This window comes from Salvelinus fontinalis, chromosome 42 (genome assembly GCF_029448725.1).
Source record: "Salvelinus fontinalis isolate EN_2023a chromosome 42, ASM2944872v1, whole genome shotgun sequence".
In the NCBI taxonomy this organism is placed as follows: Eukaryota; Metazoa; Chordata; class Actinopteri; order Salmoniformes; family Salmonidae; genus Salvelinus; species Salvelinus fontinalis.
The window spans coordinates 14,954,999-14,969,249 of NC_074706.1; positions in this window are offsets into that span (position 1 = coordinate 14,954,999).

Genomic DNA, 14,251 nt, shown 5'->3' on the forward strand with positions numbered 1-14,251 from the left:
GAGGTATAAATTAGTATATTATTATTTTTTCAATAGAGAAATAGGGAGACAGAGGGACAGAGGTATGGCAAGATAAAGATGGAGAGCGGGGTGTAAGCGACAGAAGGACTGAAAGACAGCGTGGCGGAGTGATAGAAATAGACAGAAAGAAAGTGTTCGAGAGAGAGAGAGTGATAGAAAGAAAAGTGAGCAAGTGACAGAGAGAAAGAGTGACAGTGTATTAGCGTCTGACTTTGTGCTCCCTGTCGTTGTCTCCGCCCTTGATGCGTATCGTCATATAGGCAGACTCCCCGTCTCCATGGTAACGTCCAGAAAACAAACACGTGGGCTAACCACACCTGAAGTGTCATTATGTTTTAAACACAGTCATACACAGGTAACTGCCAAAATAAAGGAAACACCAACATAGTGTCTTAGTAAGGCATTGGGCCAAAATAATAGGCTACTGGTTATTTTTATACAAGACCCAAAGCATGATGGAATGGAAATTGCTTAATTAACTCAGGAACCACACCTGTGTTGAAGCAATTGCTTTCAATATACTTTGTATTCCTCATCTACTCAAGTTTTTTTCTTTGTTTTTTCAGTTACCTGTACATCTCTCTGTGAGGTAATGAAGCTGCCTTATTGGCCGGGTCTCCATTGAAAAATAGGGATTCTGACCTCAATGGGCTGTGCAAAACCTAAAAAATAAAGTGAAATAATTGTATTTTATAAATGAAACACAATTACTCTTGTAAATAACTGTAAACAATATCTGTATATAACCTCAATGACCTTTAACTGCAACCATTAACCATTAAAGATATAACTACCTACCTGATAACATACAGGTGAAATGAATAATACAAAATGGCTGACCTGTGAAGGTTCGGTTCCACATCTTGCGAGTTATGGTGAGCCCATCGTATGGGTCTCCGCGTTCCGCCAGGGTTTCATTCAGAGCCTGAGCGTACAGCCATACAGAGTCATGGGCTATGGCTGCCAGGACTGACACCTGCCATTGGACAAACAGTTAAGAAACCGAGAGTTACATATACTGTATATACACTCTTATAAAAAAGGGTTCCAAAAGGATTCTTCGCTGTCCAAATAGGAGAACCCATTTTGGTTCCAGGTAGAACCAAATAAGGTTCTTCAAAGGGTTATACTACAGGGACAGCCGAAGCACTCTTTTAGGTTCTAGATTGCACCTTTTTTTCTTAGAGTGTACAGTATTTATACAGTTAAACATAGTAGCTAAGTACCAGGCCCGGGTTCAAAATAGTATTTGGAAATCGGTCAAATCTTTTAGCTGCGCTTAATTGAGCTTGCCTGGCACAATGGAACCAATGAAATAGTCCCAAAAGTACAAAGGCCATCCCATCTGGTACTCCAGACAGGGTCAATTGACAGGTGTGTGTGTGTTTTATAGCACACTTTTTTCATTGGGTGCGTAGGTATAGCCAAAGTCCTCTCTGGATCTGCGGATGACGTCATTGGAGAAGTTCCAGTACCTCTGGTCGTTGTGTTTGTACAGAGAGAGTAGAAACAGAGCCTGGTAGACCTGCTTAGCCACGGAGTCATCCACATCTCCTACAACACATCAACACCATTCATTGATTCGCCCTAAGGTTATAAAATTCCAGTAGCATTCCCAAAATTCCCATGTCGCATTGTATTGTATTGTAGGGTGCCAATTGGGACACACCCTACCTCTTTTCCACTACATGATTATTGCTTGGATTACTTTTGAATTCAAAAAAGTTTGCGAAAATAATAGATTGACACTTTTCTGTTTTCGCAATGACATTCAATTCAGAATTGAAAAAAGGTGCAAGTTTATGTTTGTTCCACCTGAGTGAATCTCACCGTAAGTCAGAGACCACTATGATGACACACCAAATATGTTTAATGGACCCGTCTTCTTCTAATGCCTCTTAAAGCAGTACAAAAGTAACAGAAAGTAATCAAATTATGTTACAGAATTTTGAGTAATCTAAAGGTTAAGTGATTGATTACAATTTTGAACAGGTAACTAGTAACTGTAATGGATTACATTTAGAAAGTAACCTGCCCAACCCTGAGATTGTTAATTTTTACTAAATTAAGTTGTTCAGGTTTACTTCCTCCTTGGGGCTACAGTCCTAACTGGGACGTTACATTGAATTTAATAGATTTCTCCAAGTGCAGTTTCAAACTATTCCCTTTTTAAGAATGGTTGTTTTCTCATTTGTCTTATTTCACAGGGGATTTGGGAAGTAAAATAGCCAAAAGGTTTATGAAAAACACAAGATATATATATGAAAGAAAAAAAAAATGTATTGACAAAAGTCCCCCTATCTATGAACTGTGAGAAAACAGGATCGTGGGAAATGGTTTGAAGCTCCAACCAGGCTGAAAGCCAAAGGAGGCCTATCGCTACTGCAAATAGACTCAACACCACTCGTCTGTACGAGAAATAAAGACAAATTATATCTGCTCAGCCTGAAGATGGAAGTTTAAGTAAAGAGTAGCTTCCTCTTAGAAAAACACTTATGTTTATATTGAGGACTGGACCCAAGTCAGTGTCGTAGCAATTATTCAGAAGTCAATGTTAAAACAACATGGTAGCACGTCATGGTGGCGATGTTCCAGTGAGAAACTGGATTAAGAAACATCAAAATATTGAATTGTCACATTGAGTAGATAAGATTAAATTACAGGGGCCAGAGTCCCTGACCCGGATTAAACCTACATCTGGACCAAAAAGCACTGAGCACAAAATCTGGGTCAGGTAAACCCCTGACCCAGATTTATACTTGAGGGGGTTATACTTGAATCTTATCTCTAAAGATAATGATCACACAATAAGGCCCTCTGGAAAGTGTCCCCTTACATGCACAAACACACACTTCCGTTTTTTCCTATCCAACAGTTCCATCAGTAGGCTTGCTTAGACTCTAACCTTCCATCCCTTTTCAGTCTCATCTTTGACCTCTGACTCAATAATGACAATCTCACCCCCTTAACCCTAACCCCTGACACGAGTTGGTCATTAGTCAGATATCGGTCAGCCATTTACTCTCCGTCACTGTTGATATTGCATGTGTGCCTGCAACTGCGTGAGTGAGGGCGAAAAGCGTGAGAGAACGCGTGCGAGCGAGTAATGTGTCAGTAGGCCTACTATAGAGAGGTGTTGATGTGGTGCTAGGTGACCTTCCATTACTTTCAGGTCATGGACTGTTGCTTTGCTGCAGTGATTTATTGTCAACAAGATCATGACAGGCATTAGTGCTGGTGGCTGCTGAGCTAAATGGTGGAGATGGATTTACATTTTTTTTGCCAATGTCATAACATACAGTTGAAGTCGGAAGTTTACCTTAGCCAAATACAGTTCAACTCAGTATTTCCCAATTCCTGACATTTAATCCTCGTAAAAAATGCCCTGTCTTAGGTCAGTTAGGATCACCACTTTATTTTAAGAATGTGAAATGTCAGAATAATAGTATGATTAGAATGATGAATAGAATGATTTCTTTCAGCTTTTATTTCTTTCATCACATTCCCAGTGGGTCAGAAGTTTACATACACTCAATTAGTATTTGGAAGCATTGCCTTTAAATTGTTTAACTTGGGTCAAACGTTTCGGGTAGCCTTCCACAAGCTTCCCACAATAAGTTGGGTGAATTTTGACCCAATCCTCCTGACAGAGCTGGTGTAACTGAGTCAGGTTTGTTGGCCTCCTTGCTCGCACACGCTTTTCAGTTCTCCCCACAAATGTTCTATAGGATGAACCAGACTTGGCTGATTTCTTTTGATTTTCCCACGATGTCAAGCAAAGATGCACTGAGTTTGAAGGTAGGCCTGGAAATACATCCAAAGGTACACCTCCAATTGACTCAATTGATGTCAGCCTAACAAAAGCTTCTAAAGCCATGACATCAAGGCACAGTTAACACAGTATGTAAACTTTTGACCCACTGGAATTGTGATACAGTGAATTATAAGTGAAATAATCTGTCTGTAAACAATTGTTGGAAAAATGACTTGTGTCATGCACAAAGTAGATGTCCTAACCGACTTGCCAAAACTAGTTTGTTAAACAAGAAATTTGTGGAATGGTTGAAAAACTAGTTATAATGACTCCAACCTAAGTGTATGTAAACTTCCGACTTCAACTGTAGCATGACATAACATGCCTTAACTTCAGAGCTCTACACTAACTTTTTCCCCAAGGAGTACATGCGCTCCTAAATGAAAAAATGTAGGAGCACACAAAGAAATGTAGGAGCACAGTGAAAAATGCAACACAGAGTTTATTAACAAACAACTTATTATATACATATTTATACTGCGTGTGTGAGTGTGAGTGCATGTACTAAGGGACACACACCAAAATCACATATCACCAAAATCACATATCACCAAAATCACCCGTTGACCCATGCCTACTAGACTCAAAGGATACCAGTTGTCCAGCTGCTTTTGTATGTTGGCCATCTGGCACGCTTAGAGGTCAGCCAGCGGTCCACGGTAGAAGTGGGATCAAACTCCTCGACAGAAGGCCCCTCCAGACTGATCCTCATCAGGTCTTCGGTGGTGGAGACCCCAAGGCAGCTTCTTGTCGAATTATTAATCCGGTTCTGCGCAGAGAAGCCTAGCTCACACTGGGCGGCTGAAATGGGCAGCACCAGCATAAGCTGCACCAACTCCAGCATGTTCTAGGGAAAAGATTATATCTTTCAATCTTATTTAAACTCTTACCATTAACTTATCTAAACCAACCATAGGATATCATATATTACCACTCAGGGCTGTTAGTCTACTGTCACGACTTCCACCGAAGTCGGTTCCTCTCCTTGTTCGGGCGGCGTTCGGGCGGTCGACGTCACCGGTCTTCTAGCCATCGCCGATCCACCTTTCATTTTCAATTTGTTTTGTCTTGTTTTCCCACACACCTGGTTTACCTTTCCCTCATTACTTGTCGTGTATTTAACCCTCTGTTCCCCCCCCATGTCTGTGTGTGAAATTGTTTACTGTCGAGGTTGGAACGCTTCCGGCTGGTTAGCGCCGGGTTTTGTTTTAGTACCCGTGCTTTGTGGCAGCCGGTACTTTGTACTTGGGTTTTGTCCTTTGTGCTGCCTTACGTGTTCTTTGGGCATTTGTTTTTGTGACGCGGTTGCGTTCTGTTCAGATGATTGCCTAAGTAAAGTGCTTTGTCCACTCATCTCTGCTCTCCTGCGCCTGACTTCCACGCACCAGCTACACTCACCCCTTGACATCTACGTTGTAATCGTGCCTGTAGGGGTCCTTTGTCAACATGGTCTCCCACAGGCCAACATGGCTGCAATCCACTTCCTGGATTGCAGCCTTGTTGCACCCCGATCTACAGGATTGAACAGAGCAAGTGAGTTTGCAAATATGCAAACGTTACATTGTCTCACATGGCAATGCAGTGTCAAATAAATTGTTACCTTTCTAGAGGCTCCTTGAAATGCCTCATCAGGTATGCCACACCATCATCACCAAAGGTGAGAAGTCTGGCCTGGTCTTCTGGCCATATGTCTGGACACCCTCATTCTTCAGCAAACCACCGAACCTGGCTTTGAGATCATCCACGGCGATGTTGATGGCCGCCTTCATGTGCGACTTCAGCTGGGGATTGGTGAGGTCCGTGAAGCCTTTCAGATTCCCCTTCAGTGTTATTCCCGTCAACAGAAATAACACACACACACACACACACACACACACACACACACACACACACACACACACACACACACACACACACACACACACACACACACACACACACACACACACACACACACACACACACAGAGACACACACACCAACACACAATGAAATGTCTGGCAATTTCTCTGTCTCCCATAAAACAAAATTAAAGACTTCTCCACTGCATTTCCCTCCTTATCCTCAAATTGTTATATTGGGCAACGAATACATTGATTCTCACACTGAGAATCTGTCTTAATCATCGATTTTGATTTCTCTTAGATCCTAACAAGCTCTCACCCTAACACACATGGAATGTCCTCTCATCACCCTGCTGCTGAGCAAGCATGGTCTGGATCTTCCGTCAGCGGCACGGTCCATGTCTTGTCCTTGTCGTAGGAACACTTTGACGGCTCTGTGGACATGGTGGATCCAGCGAGTTCCCTTGACGCTAGACGGTGTGCAAATATCCACACCGAGCTCTTGCCTGAGTACATAGAGCTCTCGTTTGGATTTTCCGCTGAAGTGATATGTCTTCCATATCAGATTCAGAAGATCGTACACGACAGACACCTTTGGCTCTTTCTTCTGAATGGTCAGTATTGCCAGCTCTAGTCTGTGGAAGTCAGAACAGAATCTTCCTAACAATTCACCGTCTCCTTCCTCCCGTCTCTTGTGCCAACAGAAAACAATAATTCTGTGGTATTTACCATTCCAGCACTTAGCGCTGCACTTCGACATTCTCTGCTAGCAAATAAAACTAAATCATAGGTTTGTAACTAATACATTCTCTATGTGGCATGCAGTGGATTGGGATTATATGCCTCCCTGCCTCTCTCTGCAGGTGGTCAATCACTCCCCCACGGTGGCCCAAGTTCACGGAGGCACCATCTGCCCCGAAGGAGATGCACCTCTTCATCCATGACCCTCCATCCTCCTCTGGGCAAACAGCACGAAATGTGGCTTTGGTGGCATCCAAAACACCTCGAATGACAACACAAAAAAAACAATTATACAAAAGTACTTCTGACAAACTGAATAATGATGAAACTTTACACAAGAATAAAGCCTATAAAGAGGAACAACTTACCAATGGCATGAGAGTGCTCAAGGGTCTGTTGTCCGACCAGGAGATTGACTGGCTTCCCATCCTCCAGCAAGCGTACGTAGAAAATCTCGCATTCGGTGTTGGATATATCAGTGTCTCCGTCTATTAGAACGGCAAGATACGGCGTCGCTGACAGGCTCTCTCATTATGTCAGCAATTTGACCGATCATCTCCGCACATCTTACATCATTGTCGTATGTGGGATTAATTTCAACTACGTTTTTGTGGTGGAGTCTGATAAGCGGCCCAAATTTGACGAAAGGTTCTTCTTCTTTCGCAATGAAGTAAGCGAAGTTTATCTTTATTTTCAGATGCCTCCTTTTCTCCTCCTCAGACAGCAGCACTTGCCGCCTCAAGGATGCTGACACCGTGCCTGATGGTTTCTGTCTCAACAGGTACAGATCTCGGCACTGGATATGCCGCCGCGAGATGTTATGGTTCGCTGCCCTCTCTCTTTTCAGATGCGGGTTTCCTGACACGAAGGACGAGTTGCCCGCCTGTTTCTGCCCTCCACAATATTTGCAGAACATGACGTTGTTTCCGAACTCTAGCCAGGGAACATTTTGAGCCAATTCGCATTGAATCTATATATTTCTCCCTCCACCGGCTACAGTGGACGTTGAAGTGACAGCGGGGGTCACGGTAGCTTCGCTAACGTTGTTCTCAGCATTCCTAACGTTAACCGCCATGTCAACATTATCGAGTACCTAGAGACAACAGATGGAAAAACTGCTGGGACTACCATACACTTGAGTCCCATATACAGTACATAATATTATGCAGTAGATGGCAGTCATATCCTTTGTAAACTCTAGGCAAATAGAATCAAACTCTGGGCCTGTATTCATAAAGTGTCTCACAGTAGGAGTGCTGATCTGGGATCAGGTCGCTCTGTCTGTGTAATATTGTTTGTGATCTTAAAGGCAAAACTAATCCTAAATCAGCAGCCCTATCCTCGTCACCAAGCTTAGGACTCTGGGTCTGAACATCTCCCTCTGCAACTGGAACCTGGAGTTCCTGACAAGCCGACCCCAGGTGGTGAGGGTAGGCAACATCACCTTCACCACACTGATCCTTAACACAGGGGCCCCACAGAGGTGTGTGCTTAGTCCCCTCATGTATTTCCTGTTCACCCACAACTGTGTAGCAACACTCGACTCCAAGACCATTATCTATTTCTTTAACGACACGACGGTGGTAAGCCTGATCTCAACTGCATCGCAGTTGCTAACTGTGCCACTAGAGATCCTGGTTGGAGTACAGGATCTGTCGCAGCCGGCCGGGGCCCGGGGGACCAATGGGAAGGCGCACAATTGGTCCAGCATCGTCCGGGTTAGGGGAGGGTTTGGCCGGCAGGGATGTCCTTGTCACATCGCGCTCTAGCGACTCCTGTGGCGGGCCGGTCGCATGCACGCTGACACGGTCGCCAGGTGTACGGTGCTTCCTCCGACACATTGGTGTGGCTGGCTTCTGGGTTAAGCGGGCATTGTGTCAAGAAGCAGTGCAGCTTGGTTGGGTCGTGTTTCGGAGGACGCATGGCTCTCAACCTTCGCCTCTCCCGAGTCCGTATGGGAGTTGCAGTGATGAGACAAGACTGTAACTACCAATTGGATACCACAAAATGAGGAGAAAAGGGGGTAAAAGAAAATAAAAACTCTCCCTCAAAGTCAGCAAGGCCAAGGAGCTGATCGTAGACTACAGGAAACAGAGGGCGAGCACCCCCCCATCCACATCGACCGGGCGTCAGTGGGGCAGGAAGACAGCTTCAAGTTCGTCGGTGTCTAAATAACTAGACTTAAAATTGTCCAAACACACACGCACAGTCATGAAAAAGGCAAGACACCCCTCAGGAGGTTGAGAAAGTTTGGTATGGGCCCTCAAATCCCGAAAAGGTTATACAGCTGTACCACTGAGAGCATATTGACTGGCTGCATCACTGCTTGGTACGGCAATAGCACGGCCCTCAATCACATGGCGCAACAGAGGGTTGTGCGGACAGCCCAGTACATCACTGCCATCCAGGACCTCTATATCAGGAGATGTGAAAAGAAGGCCCAGAAAATCGTCAAAGACCCCAACCACCCAAGCCATAGACTATTTTCTCTGTTGCCCCACGGCAAGAAGTACTAGTGCATCAAGTCTGACACCAACAGGCTCTTGAACAGCTTCTATCCCCAAACAAAACGACTCACAGGGCCCTACACACACTGTCACTCCAACACACACACATACACACACACACAAAGACTCACTCCATCATTTGCTCACTCACACATAATATGCACATACATTTATACTGACTCCACACACCAACTCACATGTAAGCTGCTGCTACTCTGTTTATCTAATATCCTGTTGCCTAGTCACCTTACCCCTATACATCAGGGATGCAAACAGCTGAGGGCCCAAAAAGGTGACACTTTTTCTTTTGCACTGAAACATGCAAAAAAATCCCCGCTAGGGGGAAATGCAGGTTTTAACTAATTAACCAACAAATAATATTATCTACAGTAACTTGCAAAAGTATTCATCCCCCTTGGCGTTTTACCTATTTTGTTGCATTACAACCTGTAATTTAAATGGATTTATATTTGGATTTCATGTAATGGACATACACAAAATAGTCCAAATTGGTGAAGTGAAACGAAAAAAATAACTTGTTTCAAAAAATTCTAAACGGAAAAGTGGTGCGTGCATATGTATTCACCGCCTTTGCTATGAAGCCCCTAAATAAGATCTGGTGCAACCAATTGCCTTCAGAAGTCACATAATTAGTTAAATAAAGTCTACCTGTGTGCAATCTAAGTGTCACATGATCTGTCACATGATCTCAGTATATATACACCTGTTCTGAAAGGCAGAGTCTGTAACACCACTAAGCAAGGGGCACCACCAAGCAAGTGGCACCATGAAGACTAAGCAGCTCTCCAAACAGGTCAGGGACGAAGTTGTGGAGAATTACAGATCAGGGTTGAGTTATAAAAAATAAAAAGAACTTTGAACATCCCACAGAGCACCATTAAATCCATTATTAAAAAATGGAACGAATATGGCACCACAACAAACCTGCCAAAAGAAGGCCGCCCACCAAAACTCATGGAACAGGCAAGGAGGGCATTAATCAGAGAGGCAACAATGAGAACAAAGTTAACCCTGAAGCAGCTGCAAAGCTCCACACCGGAGATTGGAGTATCTGTCCATAGGACCACTTTAAGCCGTACACTCCACAGAGCTGGGCTTTACGGAAGAGCGGCCAGAAAAAAAGCCATTGTTTAAAGAAAAAAATAAGCAAACACATTTTGTGTTCGCCAAAAGGCATGTGGGATACTCCCCAACCATATGGAAGAAGGTACTCTGGTCAGATGAGACAAAAATGTAGGTTTTGTCCATCAAGGAAAATGCTATGTCTGGCGCAAACCCAACACCTCTCATCACCCAGAGAACACCATCCCCACAGTGAAGCATGGTTGTGGCAGCATCATAGTCTTGTTTGTTTCACAATAAAAAATATTTTGCATCTTCAAAGTGGTAGGCATGTTGTGTAAATCAAATGATACACCCCCCCCCTCCCCCCAAAAAAAAACATTTTAATTCCAGGTTGTAAGAAAACAAAATAGGAAAAATGGCAAGGGGAGTGAATACTTTCGCAAGGAACTGTACATGATCAGTCTCTGTGTGTAAAATGAAAAGTGGTTCATGTGAACCGAACTCACAGCTAAAAAAATGTAAAGAAAGCACTCCAATGTTATTTGTTGCCTAGACTATACTGCAAATGAGAAAGAACAATACAGTACACTAATATTGCAGTTAGCCATGACAGCCTTTATAATAGAACGCTTGTGACCACACACATCTAAATATTACACTTGGGGGTAAAAAAATATCTTAAAGTAGAAATAGAATGAAACAAACATGCATTCTATTTTTGTTCTATTATAGTGGCCACTATAGACATCGATCAAGTGCACAAGGCTACATCTGTGCAAAAACAACATTCACTGAGGAAAAAATGTAATAATCCCCCCTCGCTCACACACAAGTGTTACTGTCAAGTTAACACAAATGCAGTATCTTTGTGCTACACTGCACATCATTACATTGTACACTTTCTGCCTGTGGACATCTACTCTACAATGTGCCAGCAGAGCATGATACCCTGGTCACAAGAACATGGTTAGCAGATGTTAATGCGAGTGTAGCGAAATGCTTGTGCTTCTTTGTTCCGACCGTGCAATAATATCTAACAAGTAATCTAACAATTTCACAACAACTACCTTATACACACAAGTGTAAAGGAATGAATAAGAATATGTACATATAAATACATGGATGAGCAATGGCCGAACGGAATAGGCAAGATGCAGTAGATGGTATAGGGTACTGTCACGATCGTCTTGATGAGGAAGAGTGGACCAAGGCGCAGCGTGATAACAATACATACTTCTTTATTGACGAGAAGACGAAAACGAAACGAACACTATACAAACTAAACAAAACAACAAACAGACGACCCGTGACGCTATTCAAACAATAAGTACAGACACTGGCAACTTACACATAGACAATTACCCACAACAGCCCAATGCCTATGGCTGCCTTAAATATGGCTCCCAATCAGAGACAATGAAAGACAGCTGTCTCTGATTGAGAACCACTCAGGCAACCATAGACATACCTAGACACCTACACTGAACACAACCCCATAAACTCTACAAAACCCCCTATACAATACAACCACCCAAGACGAGACAAATACACACAAACATCCCCCCTGTCACACCCTGACCTAACTAAAATAATACAGAAAATAAAGATAACTAAGGCCAGGGCGTGACAGGTACAGTATATACATATGAGAAGAGTAATGTAGGGTATGTAAATATTATATAAAGTGGCATTGTTTAAAGTGACTAGGGATACATTTACTACATCCAATTTTTTATTATTAAAGTGGCTAGAGATTTGAGTCAGTATGTTGGCAGCAGCCACTCAATGTTAGTGATGGCTGTTTAACAGTCTGATGGCTTTAAGATAGAAGCTGTTTTTCAGTCTCTCGGTCCCTACTTTGATGCACCTGTACTGACCTCGTCTTCTGGATGATAGCGGGGTGAACATGCAGTGGCTCGGGTGGATGTTGTCCTTGATGATCTTTTTGGCCTTCCTGTGACATCGGGTGGTGTAGGTGTCCTGGAGGGCAGGTAGTTTGCCCCCGGTGATGCGTTGTGCAGACCTCACTACCCTCTGGAGAGCCTTACGGTTGTGAGCGGAGCAGTTGCCGTACCAGGCGGTGATACAGCCCGACAGGATGCTCTCGATTGTGCATTTGTAAAAGTTTCTGAGTGTTTTTGGTGACAAGCCAAATTTCTTCAGCCTCCTGAGGTTGAGGAGGCGCTGTTGCACCTTCTTCACCACGCTGTCTATGTGGGTGGACCATTTCAGTTTGTCCGTGATGTGTATGCCAAGGAACTTAAAACTTTCCACCTTCTCCACTACTGTCCCGTCGATGTGGATAGGGGGGTGCTCCCTCTACTGTTTCCTGAAGTCCACGATCATCTCCTTTGTTTTGTTGACGTTGAGTGTGAGGTTATTTTCCTGACACCACACTCCGAGGGCCCACACCTCCTCCCTGTAGGACGTCTCGTCGTTGTTGGTAATCAAGCCTACCACTGTAGTGTCATCTGCAAACTTGATGATTGAGTTGGAAGCGTGCATGGCCACGCAGTCATGGGTAAACAGGGAGTACAGGAGAGGGCTGAGAATGCACCCTTGTGGGGCCCCAGTGTTGTGGATCAGCGGGGTGAAGATGTTGTTTCCTACCCTCACCACCTGAGACCCAGGGTCTCGACCCCGCATTCTTACATGGGTATTCCTTTAGTCCAGGTGGTTTAGGGCAGTGTGCAGTGCGATTGCGCCATCTGTGGACCTTTGGGGCGGTAAGCAAATTGGAGTGGGTCTAGGGTGTCAGGTAGGGTGGAGGTGATATGATCCTTGACAAGTCTCTCAAAGCACTTCATGATGACGGAAGTGAGTGCTACGGGGCGCTAGTCGTTTAGCTCAGTTACCTTAGCTTTCTTGGGAACAAGAACAATGGTGGCCCTCTTGAAGCATGTGGGAACAGCTGACTGGGATAGGGATTGATTGAATATGTGGTAAAAACACCAGCCAGCTGGTCTGCGCATGCTCTGAGGACGCGCTAGGGATGTCATCTGGGCCGGCAGCCTTGCGAGGGTTAACACGTTTAAATGTTTTACTCAAGTTGGCTGCTGTGAAGGCGAGCCTGCAGGTTTTGGTGGCGGGCTGTGTCAGTGGCATTGTACTGCTCCAGCTACACTTGTTGAAGAACAAGCAACGCCTCGTTTTCTCCTAATTCTCTCATTTTGAAAATTAACCACATAAGTTACCGTAGAGGAAAAACATTAGTTTACAGATAGTAGTTCGTTCGCTAGCTAACCATAACTAGTAAACATTTCAGAATGCCAGGGTCCAGTAAGTAATTAACGCGTTATAACTTGAGGAACGGCAAGGAGTCGTCGCGAATTGGTTAGGTTACCAACGTTAGCACATCTATTGTAACGTTAGCTGTCTGACTTTATTAGCCAGGCAGTTTTCACGTCATAAACTCAATTATTTGATCAATTAAATTGGCCAACGCTCATCATTTCTCTGGCTAGCTAACAAATCATTCGAGCCAGCTAGCAAGATACTTAACGCGAACATTACCTGGCACACCACACTTTCTCCCTCACCTCAAACTTTCCAATAGCCAGTTGTTTTTCGGGTTAAAGCTAATGAACGCTCTGGGACGCTCTGCTGTAAATGAAATGACAAACTGCCTTTCCCCTCTCCCGCTGTATTTCCAGAGCTGATGCTGTAACTACTGTTACAAATTGGTTGTCTTTTCCCTCGTCAGTAGCGTCCTCCATTCTGTTGTTATGTATGTGAACAGATTGGCTGAGCCGTAAATACGTGCATCACTCGTTTGCATACAGCCAGTAGTCATCCAACGCCGAAATGTAATAACGCCGAAAGGTAACTAGTTTACATCCCTATTACATATCTACCTCCATCACTCCAGTATCCATGCACATGTAAATATGCTATTGGAACTGACTTTTTTAAAATATATCCTGTATATGGTATGCTTACTTACTTGTGTCTTTCATATTTCTCGTGTGCTTTTTTCTTGTGAAACGTTGTCGTTGATTATTGTATTGTCGGGTTTTGAGTTTGAAAGGCATTTCGCTGTACTTGTGCATGTGCCATTGAAACTATTCCGAGACGCTCGATACATATGGCCACAGATCAGTCCTGTTGGAAGGAACTGAACCAATTTTGTTGCATTGCATCCCTCAGATCTAGTTCTGCTAATTGAGACAATATTTCTTTGCAACTGTACATACCTGATGTAGCACGCACAACACGTTGTTTCAGTTCACCCACAAGGA